Here is a 14,642-nt window from a genome sequence, read left to right as displayed (position 1 = left end):
ACCAATAACTTGTGCCCGCCGAGCTCAACACACACGCAGTGAAGACGGTATCCACGTCACCATCAGCGTCATTTGTTTTATATACCTGCAATGGCTAATAGAATCGCGTAGTATGAATTATCAGCATTATTAGAAGTATATAAACAAGCCGCTGCAGGGGCTCAGTGGTTATGCTGCCCCGAAAGACGCGGGTTCTATCCCGGCCGCGGCGGTAGCATTTCGATGGAGGCGAATTGCTAGAGGCCCGTGCACTGTGCAATAAATCAGCCCAGGTGTTCGAAATTATCCGAAGCCCTACACTACGGCGTCCCTCGTAGCCTGAATCACTTTGGCACGTTAAACCCCATAAAAGCCAAAAGCCACACGTACAGGCGCGGCCATAAGTAAACGGAGCACGCTATTGCGTTCGAAGTGCAATCACGCTTTCTCTATTGGTAATGAAGAAGCGTTGTTTGTCTACAAGAAAGCCCACCAACCTCCTCTACCAGCATGCGCGTACCACTGCCGAAAATTTCAATTAGGTGACGCGTGAAGAATATTCTAAGACGGCTGCATGCTCCGTTTACTTTTGTCCGCGCCTGTACGTTCTAACTTTAGCATTAGCTAGAAAGACAATCCAGTCTCCCAATACAATGGCATGCCATAAATACACATGGTGGTAGTAAACACCAACCTTCTAATGTTCTGGGCGAAAACCGGCCCCTATAACTTAGTTCCAGCGAAAATGGGAGAAATCAGTGTTCGTGGACGGTACCGAATCCTTCCCTGCAATTTACTGCGAGGCACCGAACACACTACTCTCTAGTTTCATACCGAACGTCAGAATGTTTAGGTGCCTCGGCACCTATGTACGTCACTGTGTGGAGAAAGAATGTCTGCAAGGCAAGCGGAAGGAACCTCCACGTTCACGTAGGGACAGGGAGAACCAGGGCAGGAGAGGTCACAGCGGAGACCATACCGTAACTGTCAGGCCGGGGTGGTTAGATTTTAAAGATGTTTATTTAAGCATAGGCTTAGAAAGCTGCACTTTTAAGCATGAAATGCTCCTAGCTCCCGTCCATGGCAATCTCAGTCAAGCATCGGCCTAAATTCATGAAGAAATTAGAGCCGAATCTGACAATGAGAAACGGTTCCAGCGCTCCGAGGGTTCGAACCATCGCCTGCGCGGAGATCGCTTGCAGAGAGGGAATAGCTTCTACACTTGAACCGTTGCGGGGATTGCCGCAACAGTAGTTAAAGTGTCTGTAAGTAGTTTTGTAGCATAAACTGCGCCATTATTTTGAGACTGCATGGCAGCACTCATAGCACATGACGCCTCTCGCGCGCTGTGCGGTACAGGGATGCGGCACCAGTGCACGAGCAGTTGAACCTGCTCTTGATTTGCGCGACTGTGTGTGCGACTGCGACTTCTTTGTACACAGGCATATATATTTTTCGCGCTACATATTCTCGCTCTTCCTCCTATCTGTATTTCGCCGCCCCATCTCCTCCCCTGTCCCTTTCATTTCCGCCTGCCACAGCTCATATGCTTCAAATAATAGACAGCGGTTTGCCCGGCCGGCACCCATACTTTCTTTCCTTTTCGCTTTTGTTGAATAAAAATCACTACAAGAACAAAAATTCCCACTTTAAGGACACTGGTAGGAGCTGCGTGAAAGCACAGGTGCCGTTGCCTATCGTATTGACGCTAAGAGGAACGGTATAAGTCATTGTCGCTAGCGAAATACGTGACTAGAGTAAGCTACGCCGGTTTGGAGAGCATTTCATGCCGGGACTTACTGTAGGCGACGAGACAGGCCTCAATTTTTAAATTCTCACACAGCGATCATTCGGCCCACCTCGAGAGTTCTCTTGGGTTCACAGCACCAAAGGATCTGAAAATGCTCTGAGGTCAATGGTTTGTTTTCACATGCTTTGGGCACTTTAAGTTATAGCTCAGGCTGTAACTTGTTTATAGTAGTGGTTTTTTTTTCTTGTGTATTGAACTAAAGCAGAGGTAGCGGCAGTGGTAGCTTTATCAGTTTTTCAACTCTTATGTTCAATAGCTCAAATACGCGAATGCCGGTCACTGCGTTATCGCCAGCTAGTTCCACGGGGATTTTTGCGTTCTCAAGGAGTTTTCCTTTCAGAGGACAGAGAAGGTGACGTACTCATTGCAGTCGAAAAGCTTACTGTTAGTAATTAGAAGCTAACTCACCTAAAGCACTGATGGATTTAATCTTCCCAAGAATAAGCTCCGATGATTCGAGCACCGGAATCCATCCATTTGGAAAAACAGGAGGAATGGCTCCTGGCATCGCTCTCCGCGACTTTGGTTTTTCTTGAGACTGAAAAGATCAAATCACCGGATGTTATGCTCGGTGGAATGCATAAGAAACCAATGAACAAAAACTCGCTTTCTATGTTAGTGTTATAGCCAAGTCTAGTAGTGTTATCGTCAGTTCTATTGTTTTCAGCATTGTCACATCAGACACAACGCACTGTAATTTTGTTAAGAAGCGTGTATCAGTTAAAGCGACTGGCTGAAAAAAATATTTGTTCTTTCGCGTTGTTTATTTTGTTGCTCTCTTTATATTACACCATGTATTCACCCACTACATGTCATACCTTGTTCGTCTTTTGGCCCTTTTTCAGATGTGTGATCCTCCAGAGGATGATGCACACTGCAAAGGCAACAATCGCCCTCAGAGCGATATCAGAATCTGTGCTTTCTAGTCCAGTCCTCGGCGCTAGTATGTCGAACGGTCTTCTCAAAGCATCGAGGGTTGCATTCCTGCAAGTGTGCAATGATGAATGTGGTCAATCACTCTCATCTGACCTAGCATTGAACCTCAATTTCGATCCAGTGATTTAGGAATGGAATGAATGGCTTTACAGATGCAGGCACCCGCACACTCTGCACGCGTGCGCGTGTGCGCATATTTCATTGCTCGCAATCAACACAAACCGCATCAGCAAAATGAAAAGGTCAGTGCTCACGTAATCCGGCACGGTTCAGAAAAAGGCATTTAGAAGATGCAGAGGTGGCTTTGGAGATGTCTCCGCATGGTGCGATATGGGCCGTGAATTACACGGCATTGAGCAGGGTGAGTATGAACACGGGTCCGGAAAAGAAGCAAAGACGGACCACAAAAATGTGATCAGTGCTCCAGCAACACGACTGCGCGCTGGCGCCCTGTCCGTGTAGTATTGCACCTGCCGCGTAGGCTCAGCATTGTACAATACGAAACAAAGGCGTGATGCTGGTGAGGAAATTGAGTGGCTTCATTAAGCAGCGGTTATATTTTGGTGTTGTTTCAGCGAAGCATTTTAAATACATGGGATTAGCTAAGCGTTAGTGAATGCAAGAACATTCTTGCAGGCTACTTAGTGCATAGTCTGCCGGGCTGTTAGCGCAGAATGACAGGGACAACAAAACGAAAGATACGAGACAGAGAGCTAGTAACAATAGAGCCAACTCGTTCCGTAGTTCAGTATCTGGAACGCCGATTATGTATGCCATCTACCGCGCTTCCAACCTTCAGTAAAACTCAAACAGTGAACCTATTTTCAGACGTATAGGGATAGATACGTGGCACGCTACAGACGCGTTTAATTTTCTTCGCGCATTAGGTACACAGACTAAGTAAAACGAATTCTCACAAGCGGCAAACGCCCGGAAAAGTCGAATGTGCTTCTACAAGGGCAGCATGGCACGGAGAATCCTGTATCCAGTCTTGCGTCTTTCTATGCCTCCTCCGTTTTTTTTTTCGCTACCAGATACGTCTCCGCGAATTTGTTTGGGGGAGGGGGGTCGTCGATTGGCTAAAGCGACCTTTGTTACAGGCGAAGGTGGCTCTCGTCCTCGCGCAATATAATGTCCATGCAGAAGGATTTTAGGTGCACTAAGCAATCTTCATCGTTGGAGCTACTTTCCGGCGTTTGCAAACATCATTCGCTGTGTACTTTTGCATCATGCCTGTACATTACGTTCCAAAGCTTGAGTAGTCGACAAGCATCCTCCGCACAATTCTAGGTTCGACATGTCTTTTTAGAAGTAATTTGTTTCTTGCACCGTCCAACACGAAGACAGCTAATCATTGAGCATCAATAACTAAAGAGTTCTGGGATGAACACTTCTGGCTATTCTTGGCTGCCTGTTTTATTATTCGTCGAGGTGCCGCATATTGCAAGGACTGCATGCCGCAACCGTGAAACCCTACACTCTATATGTTCGGTTCACGCGATTAATCTTCAGGCCGTGTAAAGCCAATTCCTTCGGACAATGGATAATTAATGTTTAACGGAAGAACAATGTCACCCAAACGTGCGACGGCGTGCGCCTCGGCTGCACTTACGGCTTTCAGTGGTTCTCAGCACATTTCCATCTACCAGACTTGAAGGAGAAAATTAGGCTAGCTGGTATACGAGGCCACCTTGAGAGACGGCACCAGCGGACGCAGAAAAATGAAAAGATGGAAGCAAGGACTTACTCCTTGACTCAGTTTTCATCGCTGCGTCCGCCTGTGCTGCCAGCGAACTTTTCCTGCTGCTGAAAACCAACCACTGAGATACCCGAGTTGCGTTTTGGCAAACATTGTTGTTAGGCATAATTCTAAGCAAGAAACCTTCGCTGATGGCCGCACACTGGGCAACTTTCTTGACAGTGTTACCCTCGCTATGTGCCGCCACGCCCGCCGTGCGGCCCAGGCAAATCCCGCACGTGGGTTGTCAGAGGATGCAAATGATTTCGATGTTAATAGGCCCGAAATGCGATTGATTAGTATAGTACGTCAGATTAGTGCAGTTGACCTTCCTCTGACACCGGAGTTCGTCGGACGGCCCCTCGTGTTCTCTGTCTGAAGTTTCACATTTTAGCGCTCACCAAATCTTATGGCACTGGTTCGCGCCGTAGAAAATGGTGCAAGCACTCACCCGAAGAAAGCAGTTGACTGCAGACTGTCGCTTTGGGTTGACGACTCATTCTCGATCATGTCGGTCTTTGTACGCTCCGGACACCGCGCACTGTTCGCAAGAAGAGCCGCTGGATGAACTGGTATCTGTCGGCTGCACCAGTCCGCTTTATTCCTAACGCTGAAGGCAGAAGTTATGTCATAAATTCGGACGCCCCTTTCTATCTTCGTACTGATTTTCGACCACCAAGAAACCAGCAAAACATAGAATGACGTCATGATCTGCAACGGGCTTCTGTCGAAGGGCTAGCCTTGAATTTAATAGAAGAAAGTGAAGGGGCAGACCTTACATCGGTGTGTAGCTATGTGAAGATTGATATGAGATACCGAAGACAGATGTCTATAATCGGTGGTATACGATCAAGTAGCGTATTCTCTCCGTTAGGAGAGAGTGCAAGCAAAAAGCCCCCAGTAGGAGACGGAGACGTAGAAAAGACGAACCCCAGAGATACGCCTTCATTTATGCGTTCCGGGGAGGATTGTCCGAATTCAAAGCCGCCGACCGCTTCGAGCTCCCTTTTGATTAGCGGACATCTTTGTTATTCGTTTCGAGGAAAGAAAAATAAAGAGAAAAGACAGAGCACCACTCAGGCAGGCGAAACAAGGAAAAATGGAGTTCTAAATGCTGCGCTTCCAAGTGACCGCTGGATAATGAGAGGCGAAGGGTGAGCGGCCTGGAGAGGTTGTGTTTTTCCTCCTCTTGTTGCACGACTGCATCTTACACGTGGAATCGAAAGGTGCCGTGTTGTGCCGCAAACGACTCCTCCGTTTTGGTGCGTTCATGTAAACGTTCTATGCAGCAGCTGACACGTGCGCCACGCCCTTCGAGCACCAAGCCATTGCTAAACCCTTTACAGGAAACCGACGCTGTCCGCATTCCTATTTGCCACACACGCTCCTGCGCATGCAGCACACGTCCCAGCTTCATCCCAACTCTTGGGCTATCTTTGCTCAACCTCTGCGAAAACTGACCAATACTGTCTTCGCGCTTCTATACCTACGTCATATTTTCCTACTTTTGCGCACGTGTGCGTGAGCATGTATTTGTTCGTTCTAGCGATCCCTGATATAAGTAGTGCTATTTCTAAGCTCTCAAGAAGGGTTATTGATGCGTTTGTGACCAGTTTACATTGCCCATGCAAATGTAGAAAACGCGTGTTGTTATCATGTCCGAGGAGAAAAATCCGTGGTTGTGGATTGAATTGATCATAGAGGGTTTCTAAGTGCTATTTGTATGACTGATATGCTTTGCGATGGAAACATCCTCCGCTTTTAGCCTATTATAAATCAGGCTATTTTAGAAAGTATAGTTAGATCTCAGTTTTTTAAACGCCAGACTGAGGATTTCATTTCGCTTGCTTTCTGATTTTCTAATAAGGGAGTAATCACCCATTTATATCCATTCAAGCGCACCCTATACAGCTTTCAAAGAAGCTTCGTATAGTTAAAGAAGAATTCATCCTGGTCCGGAGTTTGAAGCCGAGACCACCGCCTATGTGGGACAGTCGCTTAACCAACTAAGCTAACCAGGACGGTTAACAAACAGTAGAACTAGGGTGAATTGATCAGTAACTGCAATGGCGTTCTAATTTCTAACGCAGTTCTAATTTTCTTACTAGGAGGTCAGCCAACATCCCCAAATCAGAAAGCCTTGTTTCCAATTCTCAGTAGAATATTTATTGATTCTAGAAGAGTAACTGAGCGCTACTTATTTCAGACAAACAGACATGACAGGATGGCATTACGGGCGCTGACTTCAACTAAGTCTGTTGAAACACGTACTTTTACATTCTTTTTTGTAGGATTTCACTTGCTTGCAGAGAGAATGAAGTTAGTTTGATGCACGTGTCGCCTCTCTGCTTGATAAAAAATGCTTCAGATAGACCTCATGCTATTCTATCCTTACTTCTCGGTAGAATTTTGATTTCCTGAAGTCTTGGATCACAGTTTTCATTGTCGTCAACCTTGCAAGAGCAGCAGTGGGTGGATAGACTCTGGAGAGAGTCCGATGTGTTTCCTATCGACCTTTCGTGCTCCTTGGCACGCTCGTGGACAGAACGGACAGTTTGTGCGACATATACTTTGCCACATTTGGTCAGGTGTTTAAGAGAATCCCCCAAGGAGGAGTAGACTTGTAATAAGAGGGTCTCCTTGGCATCCACCCAAGCGCAGCTATGCGGCTACAAAAGAAAGCTATACAGCTTTTAAAGAAAATTTATCCTGGTCCGAAGATTGAACCCGGGACCATCGCTTGGCCAGAGTAGTCGCTCTAGCAACTGAGCTAACCGGAAAGCCTATAGTATATGGTAGGGCGAGAGCGAATTGATCAATAACTCGAAGTGGGAATAGCGTGGCCCAGGATGTGGAAAAGGGGGCTCCGGGTTCGAACCCTGGACCAAGTCGAATTTCTTTAGGTACAGAATTTCTGTGGAAGCTATGTAGCATTGCTTTGTAGCCGTATGGTGGCGCTTGGGTGAATATGAATGATTATTCACTTCATTAATACTTTGCCAAATGAATGGTGGATCTCGTAGAGCACACCCGTGGCACACCGGAAGTACGGCTTTTCATGTCTTGTTCTTCAGCCGGAAGTCGCGGGGCCACCACCGCTGACCTTGGGGCACATCGCAGCCAATTTACATGGTGCAGAGAAGACCACAGGGACGCCGTGCTTGTTGCCAACCTAGGGCGCCCACAATCTCAAAATAAGTACGGCGTCCTTATATGGTCTCCTCTGCACCATGTAAATTGACCCCAAGGTCAGCGGTGGTGGTTAGGTTAACACGGAAGCATTTTTTTTATCAAGGAGAGAGGCGACAGGCGCACCAGCACCACTTCAGTCTCCATGCGAGCAAGTGAAATCAGATTAATAAACAATAGGCCATGATATGCTCTCTAGCCTCCTTAATCTAGATGCGATTTTTATTGTGATAAATGCGCATGTGCTCACTGTCTTCCTCCTAAACAAATGTACGGGTGCGTGTTTCAATTAACTAAGTTGGAATCAGTGCCCGTCCTGCCATGCCTTTCTGTGTGCTCGTCTGAAGTAAGCACACGCTCAATTACTCTTCCAGGATCAATTCAGCACAACCTTCAACGTGTTTTACAAGTAAATTATCTAACTGCGGGCATATTCCGACAAAATTTACTCCCATCGACCTCTAGGCTAAGCGCTTATTTAAAATGTTTAGCCCGATATAAATTTCGGCATTTTTTTTTCTGTCTGTTTGGTAAACGCAGGGAAACTGGGGAGATGACTGATGATACTGCCCGCGAAGCTGATGAAGGCGTGTATGTGTGCTTCTCTGCACCAACCTTTTGAGTGTTCTCTAAGCAATACATACCAGAAATGCAGTTGGGACTAATTTGTGGCAAAAACAAAACAAAAAATGCGCGTGAAGTGTTTGTGAAGAAAAGAACTAAAGAAAAGTCTTCTGTTGTTTGGACTGCGCTGTGAGGAACTTTCCTTGAATTATAGAGCAACAATATGGTAGCTATGGACAAAAGTATGACTGCTTTGATCCGATGTCTGTTTTTTTTTTTTGCAGCAGCAGCAGCAGTGGCCGCCTAAGCAAACGAAAATTCACGTTTTGCTGCCAAGATTTTTCAGTAGCTACAGAAGTGGAATGGTGTCAGCATTTTAGATTACGAAAAACTCTGACATTTGTGAACAACTCTGCATTAAAGCTATAGGCAAGAAATGGTGGGGTTCTTTTTTGCCACAAATGATCAGCACTGTCATGATGAAAGACTGGAAAATTCACTGAATCGCAGAAAACGACCCCGTTGATCATATTTTAGCAGATGCAAATGCCGTGCGGGGCCACTTTCCAGACAAGTTGAGGATTTAATGGCGGTTCCTGCATGCATTGCCGTAAAAAAAAAAAAACCGTGTGAGCCAGCACAAAGCCCGATTAAACGCGCATGAACTTGCTTCGCGTCATCCAAGTAGCGTATTCTTTTTAAGAAAATGACCTAGCCTCAGCAGAACAAACAATGAGGAGGGGTGTAATTCTAGTTCCTTGTTTTATATTTTGTTATATAAATTTTTATCCCACTTCACCGCAGCAGTAGGAACAAAAGAGAAATATGAAGGCTACAGCGTACCCTCTGCACAACCCGTAAATTTGTGCGAGATAACCCACCAGGAGGAGACACCCCGAAGCCAGGGCTCCACACCATCTCGTGTAACGAGTTTAATTTCTATAGCCAGCCGAGCATTATATTTGTAGTCATCCCTTTATTTTAGTTTTCATTCTCCTTTGCCCCTTATACTTCAAGCCATCGCTGTGGCTCAGTGGTTACGGCGCTAGGCTGCCGACCCAATAGACGCGGGTTCGATCCCGGCCGCGGCAGTTGCATTTCGATGGAGGCGAAATTCTAGAGGCCCGTGCACTGTGCGATCTCAGTGCACATGAAAGAACCCCAAGTGGTCGAAATTTCTGGAGCCCTTCATTACAGCGTCCCTCATAGCCTGAGTCGCTTTGGGACGTTAAACCCCCCTAAGCCAACCTTATATTTCAGTGGCACGGGCCGGTACGCTTTATTTTTCTTTTTAGTAAGTCCCACCATAATAAAACAAAACAAAGTAAAACGGTGAGGACCAAGCACTAGTGTTATAATGGGAACGACCCACTTTACTGCGGAAAGTAAAATCGAGCTATTTGTCTGAAAAGAAGATTTTTGTGCAAACCATGAAAAGTTTGCTTTAGGCGTCAGCGCGCAAACTATGAAAAATTTGCTTTAGGCGTCAGCGCAGCCCTGTATGACAAAACTGAACAAAATGCCTGCGCTAGATTCTATTTGTTACCCAATGGGTTAAGACGGTCTGTTGCTTCGCACTTAGGAAAGTCATAATTTCAGTCTGTTATTCAATGCGGACAAGCTCATACGTATGTGGTATAGGAAAATTACCGGTGTCTCTAGCTTTGGCGACAGCAAGCGGAAATCGTCTTTCCATCACGCTGTTGGTCTTCCTCTAGATACAAATGAGGAAGAATGAATACGCGCCCAAGCGATCACCCCGACGATCGCATGAAACTCGTTAACACGGCGGTCTTCACAAGACAACGACACAAGCGCCTGGCCGGTTCGTCTTTGTGGCACTTGCCAGAAAGACAGAGTTTATATCGCTGGGACCATCAACGGACAGAAATAGCACATACGCCACTTAGACCCCTCAAGCGCAAATGCGTTCGTGCGCCCGTAAACTAACTCGGTAGCGTCGGTTTCCTCAGAGTGCATTAGAGGCTGGCCATTGATAGCGCCATCCCGCTGTGGTACGTCCGTCGTGCATGCATGGTGAGCGAGGCCTCCCTGTTCGACAAGTGATCTCGCATTTGGCGCCGCACTTTAGTGGGGGTGCCCTACTAATGCGTGGTAGTGGCATGACGTCGAACCTCGTTCACAACCGATCTGTGCCATCGGCCCGTACTCGACTATCTTAAGAAAGCTTTACTCTACCCCAGAGATTCGTCTCGTATAGTTTGAAAGGGGCATCGGCTTCTATTTCCGCGATTGTAAATCTGGACGCTCCACCTGCTGTTGACATTTGTAGAGGGAAGGTTTGGTTTGGTTTGGTTTATGGGGTTTAACGTCCCAAAGCGACTAAGGCTATGAGAGACGCCGTAGTGGAGGGTTCCGGAAATTTCGACCACCTGGGGTTCTTTAACGTGCACTGACATCGTACAGTACACGGGCCTCTAGAATTTCTCCTCCAAAGAAATTCTAGCCGCCGCGGCCGGGATCGAACCCGCGTCTTTTGGGTCAGCAGCCGAGCACCATAACCGCTGAGCCACCGCGGCGGCGTAGAGGGAAGGGTAGTGTTTGTAAACAAAACGGGAAGCTGTGAGATCGCCCGGGCGTACACGCCTTCACCGACGCTTAACGGACCTAACATTTGTAACTTGTTTTCCGGACACTTTTTAAAATGCAGATATGCATCCGCCTCGCGGGTGGCAGCTATTTCTGGGCGCTTGTATGACCATTTTAGTGTGTGGAGATTTTTTTCTATCTTTTCTTCTTTTTAAGCGCAGTGGTAATAATAGAGAGCTCTTCTAAAGTCCTTGCTCCCCTGGGGTCCGTCGTCACTTGTCCATGCTTTCGGCAGTGGGTTCGAGAGGTATGAAAAAAAATTGCGAAATGTGTAGGGCAATATTACGCCGTTAGTATTTGTGGAAACAACAAAGTTCAGCATAAGGCTAAAACCTTGTTTGACATTCGGTACACGGATGCCTGACAATAGAGAAAAAGAAACACTAATGACTGCGATTAATACTTGTCAAGAACGCAGAGTGAGAGATCGGCGGTTTGACTCCATTGGCTTTTCATTAATAGGACCGAAACATTTTTGCTGGAAAAGTTGTAACTACAATGTGTTGCTGTTTTTTACTAATTTTATTGAGTTGTCGTTGCTGCTCTGAAATGTGTGATGTTGTTCATGGATTATAACATAACTATGAATTTGTATTTCTGTAAGCTTTGTTGTGTTTATGGTTTAGGGGAGTTTAAGATCCCAAAGCGACTCCGGCTATGTGAGACGCCGTAGTGAAGGCCTCCAGAAATTTTTACCACCTTGGGTTGTTTAACGTGAACTGACATTGCACAGTACACGGGTCTCTTGTGTTTTTATTAGGTACTTTGTAATAGGAGGTCTCTTTACAGCTCAGCTTTGGGCCTCTTAGTGTACCGATTTACCAAAGTACTCATTGCTGTAACACATTCCTGTCAATAAAAAACCTGAAATCAATGACGCGCAGCTTTTTTTTTTCTTTCATTCATGACGTCACGCAACGGACGTGGTGCTCAGTGAAAATGCGACAATATGCGAGGCTCTGCGAAAAATGAGGCGAGATCTCATTGGTTCCTCCTCGCTTTCAGGCGCAAAGCGGGGCTCCTCGTCACCGCTTTTCGTAATAAATCACTAAATGCAGCGGTGACCACACAGAACTACCAATCATTTGACAGGTGGCCTGGTCCCTTCTTTGTTTTCAACTAAGCTGTGGCCAGTTTTCTGCTCTAAACAGTTCCGCCTCCAACCAACGAAGATTAGGAATATCACTGCGGCGAGTGCAACAGGTGAACACGGCGGGCCGCCTCGGATAAAAAAAAAACGATAAATAAAATGCTGACAACACTACATACCAGTCTTGTGCCACAGGTCCCGACTAAACGACGCCATCATGTATTTACAAAAATATTGACCGCCTTTAGGTCATGACGTCTCCAGAAAGAAAGAGAAAGAGAGAGAATTAGAAGAAACTTTTTTCTCGGGAAAGGTGGCCAGGACTCAGGACTCCAGTGGCTTCTGCGATTGCCCAGGCCCCTCAGACCTGTGCAGACTGGCGCTCTATTAAGTCACGAAACAACGACGCCGGGCACCGGGCTTCACATATTTGCCAGAGCGCGCAAACGGTGTGCTGCGGGGTATGGCAGCGTCATTTACGGATGACCTACTGCTAGACACATAATCGATAAGGCCCAGGCCTTTGTATGATCTGTCGTTGTCTCATTCCTCAAAAAGCTACACCCAGCTCGGCTGGCAGGGCGGATGTCACCGATGCGCACCTCAGCACTCCATTGGAGTGCTCTGCAGAAATGTGTGGTCGTATGTAAAAACCAAGAAAAGTATGTGGCAGTATCGATAGTAGTTACTGATGAATGTCGATAAATAAGAAAGGCTAAGCCTTTCATGTCACGCGAAGTACACTGGTGCAGCAAAATTGTACGAGCGTACTGTTCACGTCGTGTCGAATCGGTAGCATCGCTCCCCACCACATGTATAAAAAACCACATGCATGTTGCAACGAGGCCCAGCTGCAGCTAATTCACATATAATGCCGAAGTGGTCGGTGGCAGGCATGTATACAATTGGCAATGGGCGTAGAACCGCCTACGAATTGTGGTGGTATTCCTTACTACCAGCATATGCCATGGGTAGCACAGTCACACGGACACGAAAAGTTCGTACGTGCGCGCACATATGCGATATATCAATGGAAGCCAAAGTGTAGCTCACGTTTGTGGAATTCGCTGATACGGGCTTCGAAAACTTGCGCCGTAGCGATGTGTGGTCGGGCTACAAATCCATACCGGGCGACTTCTGGCGGCTCAGAACTTGACGGATTGAAAGGAAAACTTTAAGTGCAAATGGATACTCAAATTTCTCCTATTACCACTGCCACTTCTACACAAACTTAGGGGAGAGCAGCACCGAAGGCACTAGCACAACACCAGGAAACAGCGACGGGTCAAGTGCTGACTACCAAGTTGATTTCTTCAAGTTCACCACATCGCTTATATACCCACCCAGTGACGCTTGCTCGTGCGTTCACAGGTTATGCTTAGCAAGGAAGGCACACCAGAATACAGAGGCAGAAGCTTACTTTGCCGGGCATAACGTAAGCCGCGTGACGCCTAAACGAATTAACTGGCGCCTATCTGGCACACGTGTTACCTCTGATTACATTATTCTGCGCTTCCGCTACCATGAAGGCTTAAAAAAAAAAAACTATCACAGCCACATATCTCTATACCGAGGACCCACATACGTAACAAGTGCGTAAATCACGATGTGTGACTGGAATACGATTTACTATGCGAAGACGTCATCGCGTGCGCCATCCCGTCTTGACACGAGCATTAGTCGGAAAAGATCGGCTGACAGCTTAGGACTCGAACTCTAGAAGCACCTATAATGTAATAACCGTTCGTGAATGGCTCGCGCGTGTGACTTGCGCAATAATGGTAATCGAGCACGCGACTTCCAACACTAGGGTAAATCCCAGACTCTCCTAAGGCAGGAACAGTTCTGAGAATCGGTTAGACGATGGCAACTGCCGTTAGAAAGACGAATCCTGCCCAGGCCTAAGCGTGCGCATCTTGAAACTTGTCCTACAGGTGAGATAACCTGGGCCACAGGGCGCTGTGCCGCCTGTGCGGCAGCGCCCTCCGTGAAGAGACTGGAAAGAATTCAGAGCGGCTCGCAGCCGCTTCGTCTGCGCCGTGCAGCATTTGGGCGTTGATTTTTTTTTCTTTTGCGTACGCTGTGTGTTGTCCCCCTTCCCACTCGCTGTCACCATCGCCCCACCTGAATGACGACAACGGATACCGCCGCGTGCTCGTTTGTCATTCGCTCCCCAACCGGTGCCCGGAGCACTCACCTTTGCTGCGTGCGGTCTAGCGTGATTGGAAGGTTATCACGCGAGCGTCGACAGAGAGCAGGAACAGAGCCATGGCCCAGAATCCTCTGCCGTGGCAAGGGAGGTATCAGGCCGGCCTCCCTCACTCTCTTTGCTGTTCCTTAGGCAGCCGCCACTCCCTTCTAGGCAAGTAGCTATCTATTTTTTTTTTTACTTCATCGAACAGGCAGTGACGGTATTGCCCGCGACGTATTCTTAGGTGTTGTCTGGAATTGGACACTACGAAGCTGCATCTGGCGTGTGTAGCAGCTGTTATACCTTTCTGCAAAAATCTATAGCGAAATTTCATTGGTGGACGAAGACAGTATAACGAGGGGATGTTGTGATGTTATGTTGTTTGCAAATAGGAAAGTCGTTCAGAACATTTCTTGGTGGGAACAGCCGAAATAACAAAACGCGGACACAGAAAGGAATACACAGAACGTAGACTAAGCTGACTCCGTCGCCCGTCGAAGCTGACTCCGTCGAAGTAGCCGAAGCTGAAAAAAAC

This window comes from Amblyomma mixtum, chromosome 3 (assembly GCF_055824585.1).
Source record: "Amblyomma mixtum isolate Tamu chromosome 3, ASM5582458v1, whole genome shotgun sequence".
NCBI classification, from domain to species: Eukaryota; Metazoa; Arthropoda; class Arachnida; order Ixodida; family Ixodidae; genus Amblyomma; species Amblyomma mixtum.
This window is presented reverse-complemented; position numbering follows the sequence as displayed.